Source organism: Oryzias latipes, chromosome 5 (assembly GCF_053564925.1).
Source record: "Oryzias latipes strain Hd-rR chromosome 5, Olatipes_Hd-rR_3.1".
Taxonomy (NCBI): Eukaryota; Metazoa; Chordata; class Actinopteri; order Beloniformes; family Adrianichthyidae; genus Oryzias; species Oryzias latipes.
The window spans coordinates 33,243,620-33,256,463 of NC_136241.1; the positions used below are offsets into that span (position 1 = coordinate 33,243,620).

The window sequence follows — 12,844 nt, forward strand, 5'->3', positions numbered from 1 at the left end:
AGTTTAGTTGACTTGTTAGCATGTTTTTATGCTGTGGTTATCTTAATAATAGTTCTTATTTGGACATCATTCATCATTCATTTGTTCATTCAAGTGGCCGGGATAGGCTCCAGCAGCCCCGTGACCCCGAACGGGAATAAACGGAAGAAGATGAATAAAAATTTGATTTGCATGTCAGAGGTCTCAAATATGTGAATCAGACTTTTAATTAAGATTACCCTAAAGAACATGCTAACAAGTCAACTAAACTCTTTCAATCATTTCAGATCAATAAATTTGATTAATTCTGTATCCCCCACGTCTTTTTGGAACAACTCCACCGCGCTCGACGTAAGACTGAGCGGTGCTTCTTCTGCATTTATGTCAAATACTACCTACAGTGTCCTCTAGTGGTTGTTGTTATTTATTATTATTTTTTAAATCACACATAAGTCGCACCTGAATAAAAGTCGCACCCCCAGCAAAACTTTGCAAAAGAAATGCGACTTCTACTCCGAGGAATCCAGTAATGTCATGAAATCAGGACGTTTATTATTTATTTCTACATTTCCAATGGTGACATCACGGAAACTATCTAGTTTGTCAACAAGTAAGCTAAGACATAAAACATAAGACATTGCACAAGTGAAATATTTCCTTAAATAATTGTAAGTCAAAGGGTCAAACTGTCCTACAGATTCATGTTCTTGTTCTAGTTCAAGCAGAGATTTTGTTTCTGTAATTAAAAATCCTTCAGATCCATCAGAGACTTTGTCCCAGAAAGAACCTGTAATGAAACTAAAGGATTATTATGGAGTTAATGTTGGACTTTTGGGACTGATAAGCTGCAAAGGGTGTATACTGTATAGTGTAACTTTTCTGCTTGTTTCTCAGCCCAAACAACTTTTTTTGTGATTAACATGAGTAACATGAACCACGTACAGAATGTGTGCACTAAAAAGTATCCCAGGCCAGCTGGAGGAAGCTAAACGCCACATGGAACGGAGAACATCACAGTATAGTTGTCACATTTGCAAAGTGCCACAGCTCTCAGAAGGGGATGCTGTCATGTTAATAAAGCTCAGTTTTGATTCCCAGCATGCATCTCCCCTCTCATTTCAGTTCTTTGACTTCATCTCTCTGGGCTGAAAAGTACTGTGAAATCAGATATGCAATTGTCACTGTTTCTTTAAACAAAAAGGAGAGCGCCTCGGAAGGCTGCTGGATGCTTGAAGATGAGTCCCCTCAAAGGTAAACCGTTTAATTGCTTTTCTTCTGCATTGCTGCCTGCACCTCCATGCTCCCCTCCCTTTGATTAGGCCATGCTCCTTTCATAACATGGGAGGAATCAACCAAAAACAGAAGTGGTGTCCTTTGACCCTTTTTTTCTCTGCTGCTTCCTCTCTGCAACTAATGAAGTTTAATAGGTTTGATTCAGCGTGACCGTAAAGGCTTTGTGTGAATGTGTGCGCGCTCGCTGATAAGGAGAACTTTGTCCAGCTAAGATAAATCCACAGTGTCTTGTTAGCTGTGTTTCTGTGAGATCATCCATTTTGAACTTAATGTCATGTTGTTCTCTTGTATTGTCCAGTGGGCCTGGTTAAGCTATAGCCTCCAGGAAATCAATGCCTGCCCTGGGAAATCCTACAGGGGGAAGGATTGCCATCTTGAGACCAGGAAGGGAAAAATCACTGGACAGGCTGATTTCGAGCCAGCAGAAACTACTGTACCAGATCAGTCACAGAAGCATTTTAACACTGGAAACATTTCCTGTTATTCAGCAAATCTGAAGGTGGGGTTGGGTATTAAAATGCAGTCAATTCCTTTTTAAAACTCGGAAGACTGAAGCTCAGTTTCAGCCTTGTGTTCACATCAGTGTGCGCTCCTTGCGTTCAGCCTGACTGTTAGAAATGAGGAAATCGGACAATCAGAGAGTAGTTTTTGTGGAAATCCTACTGGCACTTATTTATCCCGTGCACACACCGTGCATGTGGTATTTCCGTGGTCAGGAAGGTGCGGGCCCCTTGGCAACGGCGGCCGTGTCCCCTGGGTGCCGGCTTCCTGGGCCCGGCGGTTCTCTCTCCGCGCGGTGGGGGGGTTTACATTACACCTGTGCCGGGGGTGTTCGTGTCCCCGGGGGTGGGTCCTGGTCCTTGCCCCTGAGCGCTGGGCCCCACCAAATTTTCAACTGTGGCCGAGCCTGGTCGGGCCATATTTACAACACCCCTTGTGGGCCCCCTTTTTCCCCCGGGGTTCCCCCCTCCTGGGCGGGGGCGGCGGGCCTCTGCCTTGCTCCTCCCTGGACCAACCGTGGGCCGGGTGGGTGGCTGCCTGGAGTGCGGAGCTCGTCTCCCTTGGGGGGTCCTGGCTCGTACCTGGGGTTGGGGCGAGGGGATGCCCGGAACTCCTGGGTGGTGATGGGGTGCTCGTCTGGGGCTGTGGGCGTCCTTCTCCGGTGGGGCCCTGCGTTGGGCTCTCCCGGCGCGGCGGGGGGGGCTGCTCTCCTGGTTGGGCTGGGGCGGCGCTCTCTTTCCCTCCGTGCCTCCCTGCTCTCTGGCTCTGGGGGCCTCGCGGCGGTCCTGCTGGCCCTGGCCTGGGTGGCGGTCTTGGTCGCCCGGGGGGCGGTTGTTCCCTGCCTGTTCACGTGTGGCGTTGGGGGGATTCCGGCTGCCGCTGCTCCTGCGGCGGGGGTCTTGGGGTGGGGATGGCTGGGCGCTCTCCTCCTTCTTTTCATGTTCCACCATCCATTTTAGAAGAACATAAACACTCACCTGAGCACAGGTGTTAGCTCACCTTTGCACTAACAGTTTGCATGGTTTAATGACTGAAATATTTCACACTAGTTGGTTTTAAGGCATAAGTATGCATGTGAACTCTATCTGTTTTGTGTACATGTCGACGTGGACATTTTTGCAGCTAACAGGTGTGTTGATAACATTTGAGTGTGTGCGGACAGGCCCCGCCCTTTTTGTACTACATTTGAACCTTACCGTAACGATAAACAACCAGTAAACTTGTTGCTTTATGCTGCTTCATGGTCTTATCCCCCCTCCCCTCCTATTATCACCCTCCTACCCCCCTCTCTCTAACATCCCTCTCTCTTCTTCCCTTCTTTCCTTTTCCGTCCGGTCCAACACCAAAGATTTTCAAACATGGTTGAAATTAATAAAGTTTGGCCTCAATTACAAAAGGGGTTTATTCAGACATACCTCTGGTTTGTATGAAGATTAATAACCCCTATTGTTAAAGTAAAATATGTCCAACACAAGAGGCCCTCAGCTCTCATCTGTCTGCCCAGCTGTTGGACAGGACAAGTTAAAAAAAAAAAAAAAAAAAAAAAGTAAGGCGCAAGTACTCCTTACTAACCTTACTAACATCTAAAGTGCGGTGTAACGACACCATATGACAGCATCACCAGTACGTCCTGGGTGGATGCTACTTCCATTACTTCACTATGCCATTACCACATGCACAACAATGGTACGTTCCATTTTCATGATGTCCCCTAATGCTCGGTTTATATTTCACGGCAGTGGGCCAACTGGCCATCGTACCGCGTCCCTTCCACAATTATGCGGTCTGGTTGGTTGACGGATTCACTTGCAACTCTGATGACGCCATTGTCTCCAGCGTTTCCTGGATTTGGTATTTTATTTATAGTGATATGTAGGGATCTTTGAGATTCTGTTTTTCAAATATTATCGGGGCAACAGTGGCTCAGGCAGCTGAGCAAGTTGTCCAACGATTGAAGGATCGGCGGTTTGATCCACACTCCAACTGCCGCTGTGTCCTTGGACAAGACACTTCCCCCTCCCTGCCTCCACTGCGGCTCCACTGGTGTGTGACTGCGTATGAATGTCGCGGCGATGGTCAGAGGGGCCGTAGACGCCAACTGGCAGCCACACCCCTTTCATTCTGCCCCAGGGCAGCTGGGATATGTTTCAGGGATATGTTTGTATTTAAACACCTCAGAATGCCAAACTTGAAAGAAAAATTGAAATGATTTAATACTTTATCCATTTTTAATGGAATATAGCTGGAGTTATAGTTGCATTAGAAAGTAAATGTGCAGTAGAAATGTCATGTTTTTATTTTTACTTTTTTAGAACTTCTTGTGAATGAAATAGGGTCTAACCCCTCTTGTAATTAGAATACAGTAATAGCAGCCATTCTTTAAATCCTAGGATATGGAAACTGCAATTTGTTGGAATTAGTTAGCTCGGTCCTCCAATCGCTTGAAGTAAGTATAACTGTAGTTTTAAGTGCAATATGAATGCGACTATACCACAAATGATGTCATCAGATTGCGTCTCATTTTGCAGAAATTGGCTTTGCAACCAATGCGACCTGAGTGATTAAATTGCTCTGAATTATAAACCTGGGCATAAGGTGGGTTTACACGCCTCAAAGGAGCTGCAAGACACACCTGAGCTCCCCTTAATACGCAGCCGCTCCTCTCTGTGACCTTCCCTGTATGACCCAAAAACTGGCAGCGCCTTTACGAGTAAAACCCCCTGTGCAGGTACATATGACTAAACCTCTACACGCTCAACATGTCATGTAATCGCAGTGTTTTTATTTATCTGTTGTAATCCGTTTGATTTGAAGTGGCAGCTGAAGTTTCCTTTCGGAGCAAAAGTCCAAACTGTTTTGAATGTCTTCAAACACAGGTGTACAAATCGTTTTGGCCTCAACGGCTAAATCAGAAAGACGCACCTTCTCCACGTCATCCCTTTTGGCGGCACCTCAGGCATTTAGGTTGTAGTTGCATGTTTCAGCCAGCTCCAACGTGAGTCTCCCTCTCTTACCCCTTTTAGCAAATGAAGCCCTTTAATTAGGGGAAGCTTATTTGTATCAAATCATTTACATGATGCAGCCTGCCTTTTCCAGGATGTTTGAGCTGATAATTGTTGCCTCAGGAGCTCCTGGCGTATGCACGCATGTCTTTGTTTGCAAGTGTGTTGTTATAAATGAGCCACAGACTCAGTAATTATATTAAGATGGAGACCTAATTGGTGGATGGACTGCTCTCACAGTGCAGAACAGTTTAATAGCGGCCAACTTAAAATGTCAAATATTTACAGTTCAGAGTTCTTGTTTGACCAAGTCGTCATCTTGATTTTCTTTTGTTCTTCCCTCCATTTGCAGACACAACTCACCAATGTGAAACAGAGTTCTGGGATTTTATGGTTCCCCTTTCACAATGTTTCATTTAGCAATACAACCATTTCCATTGTTGCTGGGACACTTGTGTTGAGCTGAGCCCATTAAGGAGAAAAGCAGGCCTTCTTCCCCATTGAGACTCACAAATGACCCTTTGATTAAGCTTCTCTTTGACCCTTCTTTACAAAGCTGCACGAACAAGGGGGAGCTGAGTGCATGGGGCTTTGAAGGAAACTGGAAAAAGAGCAACAAAAAAAAATACATAAATGAGAAAGGAGGCAGATTATTAGTGCTCGTCCAGCTGTGTGATGAGCCGGCTTTCAGCGCAGCGTTCTTCTTTCTATTCAGCAGCTAAACAACGGCGACATTCAAATGTAACCCAAACGGTTGCCATGGTACCCTGCATGAGCAAATGCTTCCATTCTTATTCCTGTTTGTTTGTTTTTTTCTTCACTTTTTCAGTGGTTGAAACTTTGAATTGACATCTTAATTATTCCATTAGGACAATAATTGAAAAAGTGTCAAACGAAAAGAATTGGAAAGATACAGCGAAGTGCAGTGAATGCAGCACTCATGTGAAAATTTAAGACCTATTCAGATGAAAATCATGTTTTTAACATATTTTTATAGCATTTTTCTGATGATGGGGGACAGATATGAATAATAATAAAAATAAGTATATTTCTATCCAAATCATTGTGAATCAGGAGCAGACAAAATAAAATGCAGTTTGAAAAAGATCCTATTTATGCCGTGGAAAATATGCTAGACAGGAAACAAGCTCCCTGCTACGGTCCGCAAAGGGAAGGGGGGCGGGGTTGCTCCACTCCAATTGTCCGCCCACAACTCAGGGGTGAATTTTCAATGAACTCCTGCCGCTCAGTAGACTCTATGTCTTGGAAAACAACAATTTTTTTGATTTTGGCTAAAAATGGCATAATTATAATTGAAAGACCACTGGAAACACAAAAGATCAAAGGATGATCAGAGAGGGTCTTTAAACTGTAGCAACTGCACAAAATAAAATTACACTTTTTTACACAACAATTATCTAAAGAAAAAAAAACATTTCAAAAGGTCAAATGTGTCTTAAATTTTGGTGTAGACAAATTTTCTGTAGTTGCAACTCGTCCTAATCGATGATATTACAGAGCAAAAACTGACTATCAAGATCTATTGATTAGTCAAAATGTTTCCACTGGCATGCTTTTGATTTCTACTAGGCCTTAAAAAAAGGAAAAAACCAACAACAAAGAAGTTTGTTATATATGCAAATTAGAGGACAGCAACACGCCCTAATGTGAATTGATGATGGCGTCTGCGGAAGCTACACTTGAGAAGTTTTTTTTGTTTGTTTTTTGGTTTTCCATTTGCTCCTGAATCTGTACCCGAATGTCTATTAGGGGTTGGCGTTTCGATCAGAGTATTGATAGTACTGATACCAAGGTGAAATATTGATACTAGCGTGATGTGAATGCAAGTGCAGTCTCTATCTGTCTGCAGTGTTGCCAGATCTGGCAAAAAAATAAACAATTTGAGTAAATACTGCCCAATCTGGCAACATTGTGTGTCTGTGTAAACAACGCACCTCCCTCTCTCTCAATGCCGGTCACACCCATGATCACATGACCTTGCCCCTCTCCTCCCTGGTCCATCAGAGAGCTGAGTCATTAAAGAGCCACATATTTCCAGCAAAGGCAACTTTTCTTTTGTTGTTTATATTTTTATATTTATCATAGTGCTGTTTTTATTCACTTTTTTCACTAGTGACTGATATTTTATCACTGCCTTTTTTATTGTTCCCAAATATTTTGTCATGGCTAGCGAGGCTGTGGCAGACCCAGATGCTGGAACCCGGAAGGAATACTCGGCAGGCGAAGAGGATGAGTAGTACTGAATTTAATCTGAGGAATGACAGAGTTCCAGGAGATAACGTTTAGAGGATGGTTGGAGGGTCTTGGCGGCGAACACCGTTCTTCCCGGAGGATGTCCAGAGGGGTGACGAGGAGGGACCAGAGAAACGGTGAGTCTGTGAGTCCAGAGCGTGACTGATGTGGATGTGATCCTATGCAGGCAGAAACAAGACAGAGTTAGGCGAGGTATACGAAGCATGAACAATAATCGTGAACAGAGCCAGAGGATGCACCGTGGAGTACAACGAACTAGCGTCGAGTACAGGTCCTGGTTCTCCTTATGAGTCCAGCCGCTGATGAGGAAGAGGCGGGACAGCTGGTGTCCGCAGGTGGACCTGATGAGGAGGAGGAGCTGGCTGGGGGTACCGTGACATATTTGTTATACTAACATTTTTGTTACATGTTTGCTTATTTTATTTTTTGTTTTGCACTAGTTACTGTTTTCTTATTATCAAATTATTGTATCTCGCATGTTTTATATTTGATGGGCGTGTTCAGTTCAGATTGTTGTTAATTAACATTTTTTGTTGCCAAAAGTCTCTGTCCTGTGTTTCATTTTACACTTATTTAACAAAAAATGTGTATTTCAAAATGTTCCATTATCAAATACTTCAAGAAAAAAGTATCAGAATCGATATCGGCGGTACTAGCCCTGTAATTACCTGGTATCGAATCGATACCCAAATTCCCAGTATCGCCTAATGTCTATGGGATAGAGGACCCCCTTGAAAATGTGGTTGTTGTATCTGGAGGGCCCAAACTAAGTGTTTAAATAATAAACATAAAAAACTTGTTCAGGTACAAAAATTCGAAGCAAAAATGTTCGTCAGAAGAGAACTACACAGCATCTTTAGTCAGGATCCTAATGTTACAAGAAGACATTGATTTCATTGCACGGTGAAGCTAAGAAAGGAATTATGATCACTTTTTGGGTCATCTTTACAGAAATCTTATTAAATAACTGTGTCGGTGTAGATTGTTCAAAGTCCAGCCAATCAGAATATGCAGTTTCTTGAGTTTGTATTGAGCAGAAACATATTTTGAAGAAGAAAATAGGACATTACTGCATCTTCTGCTTTGAAAAGTACAATAATATGAGGTACTCTTTAGCTGGAGGATAAATGAATCGTGAATTCTCTTTACACAATAAAAAAATACTGTAAAGTTGTAAGTTTCAAGTCACTTGCAAACTTTCAACTTGTTTTTCAAACGATGTACCGGTACATTAAAAATGCAAATGACAGCCAGAGTTCTGGATTTTTATATGGATAGAAACGTTGACATTTTTGAATTAGAGTTATTAAAATAAAGATTTTTTTTTAACTGGCTGCATTGAAAGCTTTGCAGATAAATAAAAAGCACATTTGGTCAGAGATTGTTGAGGCATGTGAACTGATTCACTGCCAGAGGGTTAACAGTTACACGGCTCTTTCAAATCAGCCAAACAACAACAAAACCAATTTCCCTTTGCCTCTGGACATTCAGATTTAAATGCAGCACTAATCTAAAAGAAACTCTGCTTTGGTCTGAAACTGTATGATAGATTAAAGAAATGCTCCGTTAGATCCAAAATCCCCACTTCGCAAACCTCCCAAACTCAAAGTTTTCTTCATGTGGTGAAAGTTTTCTAAACAAAATCATCAGTTTTTGTTTCTGATGCATCTTCACAACAAATGGGTTTGATTTTCCTTCCATAAACCAACCCAGACCGACTCAGAGAAGCACAACAGAAAGAAAATGCTGAGAAAAGTAGAGGATGTGGATTCAGTCTTTTCCCCTAACAAGTCACCTGATGATAAGAAAATGTGGAAAAAACACAGAAATTGAATTAATTTCGCCACAGAAGCACATCATTTCAAAAGACAATTTAATTTATGAACACAGCTAGGACAATATATATTGAGAAAAGTTGGAGTTTATTAAAATTAAATGATTAATTCAGACAAAAAACACTAAATGAAGAAAACCAAAGAACCTAAAAGACTTTTCCCATCAGGAGGTCATTAATTGTGTGAATAGTCACCATTAGCTGCATTTCCATCACATATATGTGCAACAATGATCAAAATTCTATCCATCCATCTTCCTCCGTTTATCTGGGACCGGGTGGGACCGGGTCGACAGACATAGTCTCTCCAACGTGTCCTGGGTCTTCCCCGGGGCCTCCGCCCAGTGGGACATGCCCGGAACACCTCTCTAGGAGGAGGCGTCCAGGAGGCATCCGGAGAGGTGTTCCGAGCAACCTAAGCTGGCTCCTTACGATGTGGAGGAGAAGCGGTTCTACTCCGAGCTCTCCGCGGGTGACCGAGCTTCTTACCCTATCTCTAAGGGAGGGCCCAACCACCGGTGGCGGTTCTACTCTGAATTTCTCCCTGGTCGAAACACAACATTGAATAAATAATATAAAATCAACCTTATAAAGCACAAGTCTTTTATCACACAAATAAAACGCTAAAATAAATATAACTGCAGCACCATTGCACTGAGAACAGAAAACACTAACTAAAACCGAACCTTTCTAGCCTTCCTTGATGCAAACTCGTCAATAACGTCATCATGAAATCTGCTCCCCTACTGAATGATTGATTCTAACAACAGCAACGTTAGTGAGTCGCTCCTGAGACATTGTTGACCTTAGGTATGACTTAAATACTTGAGCCACAGTGACGGTAAGGTAAGTCCAATCCTGAGAGCAGTCCAAAAGTTGAGATATATTTCTGACAGATCCTTATCAGACATGAAGTGATAATAAGCTCAAGGAGACTTAGAGTCGTTGATGGCAAGTTAGCCAAGTTCTTGATTTCCTGACAAGCTCTCTTCTGTCCAAATCACAGTTCCCTTCAAAATGCAGTATGTCGTCTAGTGGCTCGCATTGCTCCGTCAGCTCCTCATCTGCAATATAGGCCTTTTAAAAAATATTTATGAATTGGAATTTTAAATTGTCATGCTCTATATCAATTTGTACTTCAGAGAAGAAAAATAAGCTCATGTTTGCTGTCGTCAATCCTTTGATTGGCACATTTTTAATTACGACCTGTTAAATTCTGTTTTGTCACCATAGAGTTGTAGTAAATGGCAAATATTCATCTTTAGAACTACCTACCGACTTGTGAAAATTCTGTTGACTAATAATATAACCCAACATTTGTAAATAAATAAAAAATAAACTTCATAAATGCAGGCTCAAAATTAACCCCTAAATCCCCAGTTAACTGTTAAAAAAAACATTGTGAAAACGTTTAGGCTGCCACAAATGATGATTGAAGTAACGGCCAATCTGAAGTTAGCATGTTATGGCAACAGCAGCAGCAGCAGCAGCAGCAGCAGCAGCAGCAGCAGCAGCAGCAGCAGCAGCAGCAGCAGCATGCTACCATCACAGCTCATTTAACATTATGAACTAATTACACAACAAAAAAACACAACAAAACCTTTGTGTTACAGCAGAGCAGACAGACACACGAATCATAACTAACGAAAGAAAATCTCAAAAAATAAACAATGACGTTATTTGCAACATTTGGCCGTACTTCAACAACGTTGTTGTTGCAGGGCCAGGTAGCCTTAGAAAACGTGCATCTAGCTATGAGAACATACCCTTTTCTTTGTCTCTTTTCTCCTCTTCAGGCACCAGATGGCTTTGACCATTTTTTGTCCATGTTTCAGATGTTTTTGGCATTTAGCATTAAATGTCCTCACGAAGGCCTCAAGTCCGTCGACTAAACCAACTGTCACCTTAGACAACATTGTTTTGTGTTCCCATTTTTTGGGGGGAATTTCACACAAAAATTAACCCAAGAAAAGCATGATTTTTTTCTGTACATTTATTAAAATTTAGGTTACAGAATGTCACCGTATGACTGACTTTCAAAAAGGTTTTGTAAAGTAGATTCCACCCCCCCTTCCTGTCTGACTTACTGCCGGCTATGCAAACCAAGCTCTTACTCCGGTCATACAGAGACGGGACAGCCCTCAGTAAGGCTCCCCGGACCCCATACTCCCAGGATACCACGGGGGACGCGGTCGAACGCCTTCTCCAAATCCACAAAGAACATATGGACTGGATGAGAAAACTCCCACAATCCCTCCAGCACCCTAAAGAGGGTGTAGAGCTGGTCCATTGTTCCACGACCAGTGACCACGACCACAGAAATCCCACTGTTGTTCTTGAAGTTCTACTATCGGATGGACTCTCTTCTCCAGTGCCCCTGGCATAGACTTTCCCAGGGAGGCTGAGGAGTGTAATTCTCCAGTAGTTGGAACACACCGTCCAGTCCCCTTTCTTAAAGAGGGGAACCACCACCCCTGTCTGCCAGTCCAGTGGTACAGCTCCCGACTGCCACGCGGCATTCCTTCCACCGCCCGACAATGTCCCCAGTCGAAGTCAACAGCTCCCCACCTGCACTGAAAACGTTGCCTGTAGAGAACTGCGTTCCCCTCCTGAGGCGCCAGATGGTTTGCCAGAATCTCTTCGAGGCCAACCGATAGTCCTTCTCCATGGCCTCACCGAACTCCTCCCAGGCCCGAGTTTTTGCCTCCGCAACAGTCCGGGCTGCAGCTCGCTTCGACTGCCGATACCTGTCAGCTTTTTGCATTTTGATTGAGGTATCAAAGTTCTAGTAATGTCGAAAAAGCACAATGTTGCCATTAAATCATAATCACGCAAATAAACACAAACCAACTCGTGCAATAAGTCACTCAAAAACATGGATGTAAACAATACTTTGATTGACAGCAGATACATCCAAAAATCTGCCACGGCATTAGCACTCATCATCTCTCAAAGGAGACGTCGGCGTCTTCTTCAGGTCATGGAGCGGCGAGCTCTTTACACGTGGGAGGGGCTACGGATGAAGCCATTTTGGGAAATGGTGGTTGGTGGTTTTACAGAGGAGCTGTGGTTCCAACAACTCCTCATGACACGCTCAACTTTTGATGAGCTGTGTGACGCTGTGGGACCTCTGGTGGCGCCCGCTGTGCAGCGACCAAGGCAGCCAGTTCCTACCAAGAAGAGCAACGCCATTACTATCTGACTCATTTAATTTTTAAAAAGCGTTTCCATTGCAGTTGTAGCAGATACGTCAATTTCAATTTAAAAAAACACCTCTTCAAAGTACAAAAAGTTTTTTTTTCTTCCATAAATGCGAGGTTGTTTTTGAAATGGTCGAGTTTCCATCAGGGGAATTTTCAAACCATGCACGATTATGGTTATTGTCATATATATTAAAACAGCAGTTCTTTTAGCAGAGGTGCTATAACTAATGCTGTTATTCCAAAATGGGGGGGGGGGGAGTGGGGAGGGAAGGCTTTTTACTGGGTGGCAGCTGGCCCCCCTACAGCTCCGCCCCTGGATAATAAAGTCCTTACGCATCAAATGGATGATGCAGCAAAAATTTGGTTTTCAGCAGGAAAAGGTGAAATTATTGATCAATACGTGTTTCATGCTGAATATGATGTATTAACATTGAACAAAACGTTTGGATAATAGCTAAATCAAACATTTAAAAATTAAAGATTGTTGGTTTTATCAAAACTGGAGCCATTTGACTTCCACGGTACAGAAACACAACAGTTTTTGGAAAAATCCACATCTTATCTTTGCTGCCGGGCCACATACAGAAAAGACCTCCTGGTTGCCCTCCCCATCTCATCTCCTCTCCCCTCTCCGTCTCTCATTTATTTCAATTTGTCACGCTTTACTTTCCCCTTAAGAGAGCGGCGCTTGCTGGTGAGCGAGACCATATAGGCCAAGAAATTGTGTCTGCGCTTTGGCTGTAATGAAACATTTAGAT

At 43.0% G+C, this 12,844-nt stretch overlaps 1 long non-coding RNA gene across 1 annotated transcript; it reads right to left on the minus strand.

The window, feature by feature from the left end:
* Window positions 1-7,026: 7,026 nt before the first annotated feature.
* On the minus strand, window positions 7,027-7,538 carry LOC144992276 (uncharacterized). Its single transcript, XR_013656148.1, has 2 exons — window positions 7,289-7,538; window positions 7,027-7,207 (listed from the first exon to the last, which is right to left on the minus strand). It is a non-coding gene; the product is annotated as an uncharacterized LOC144992276 (long non-coding RNA).
* Between the last annotated feature and the right edge of the window lie 5,306 nt (window positions 7,539-12,844).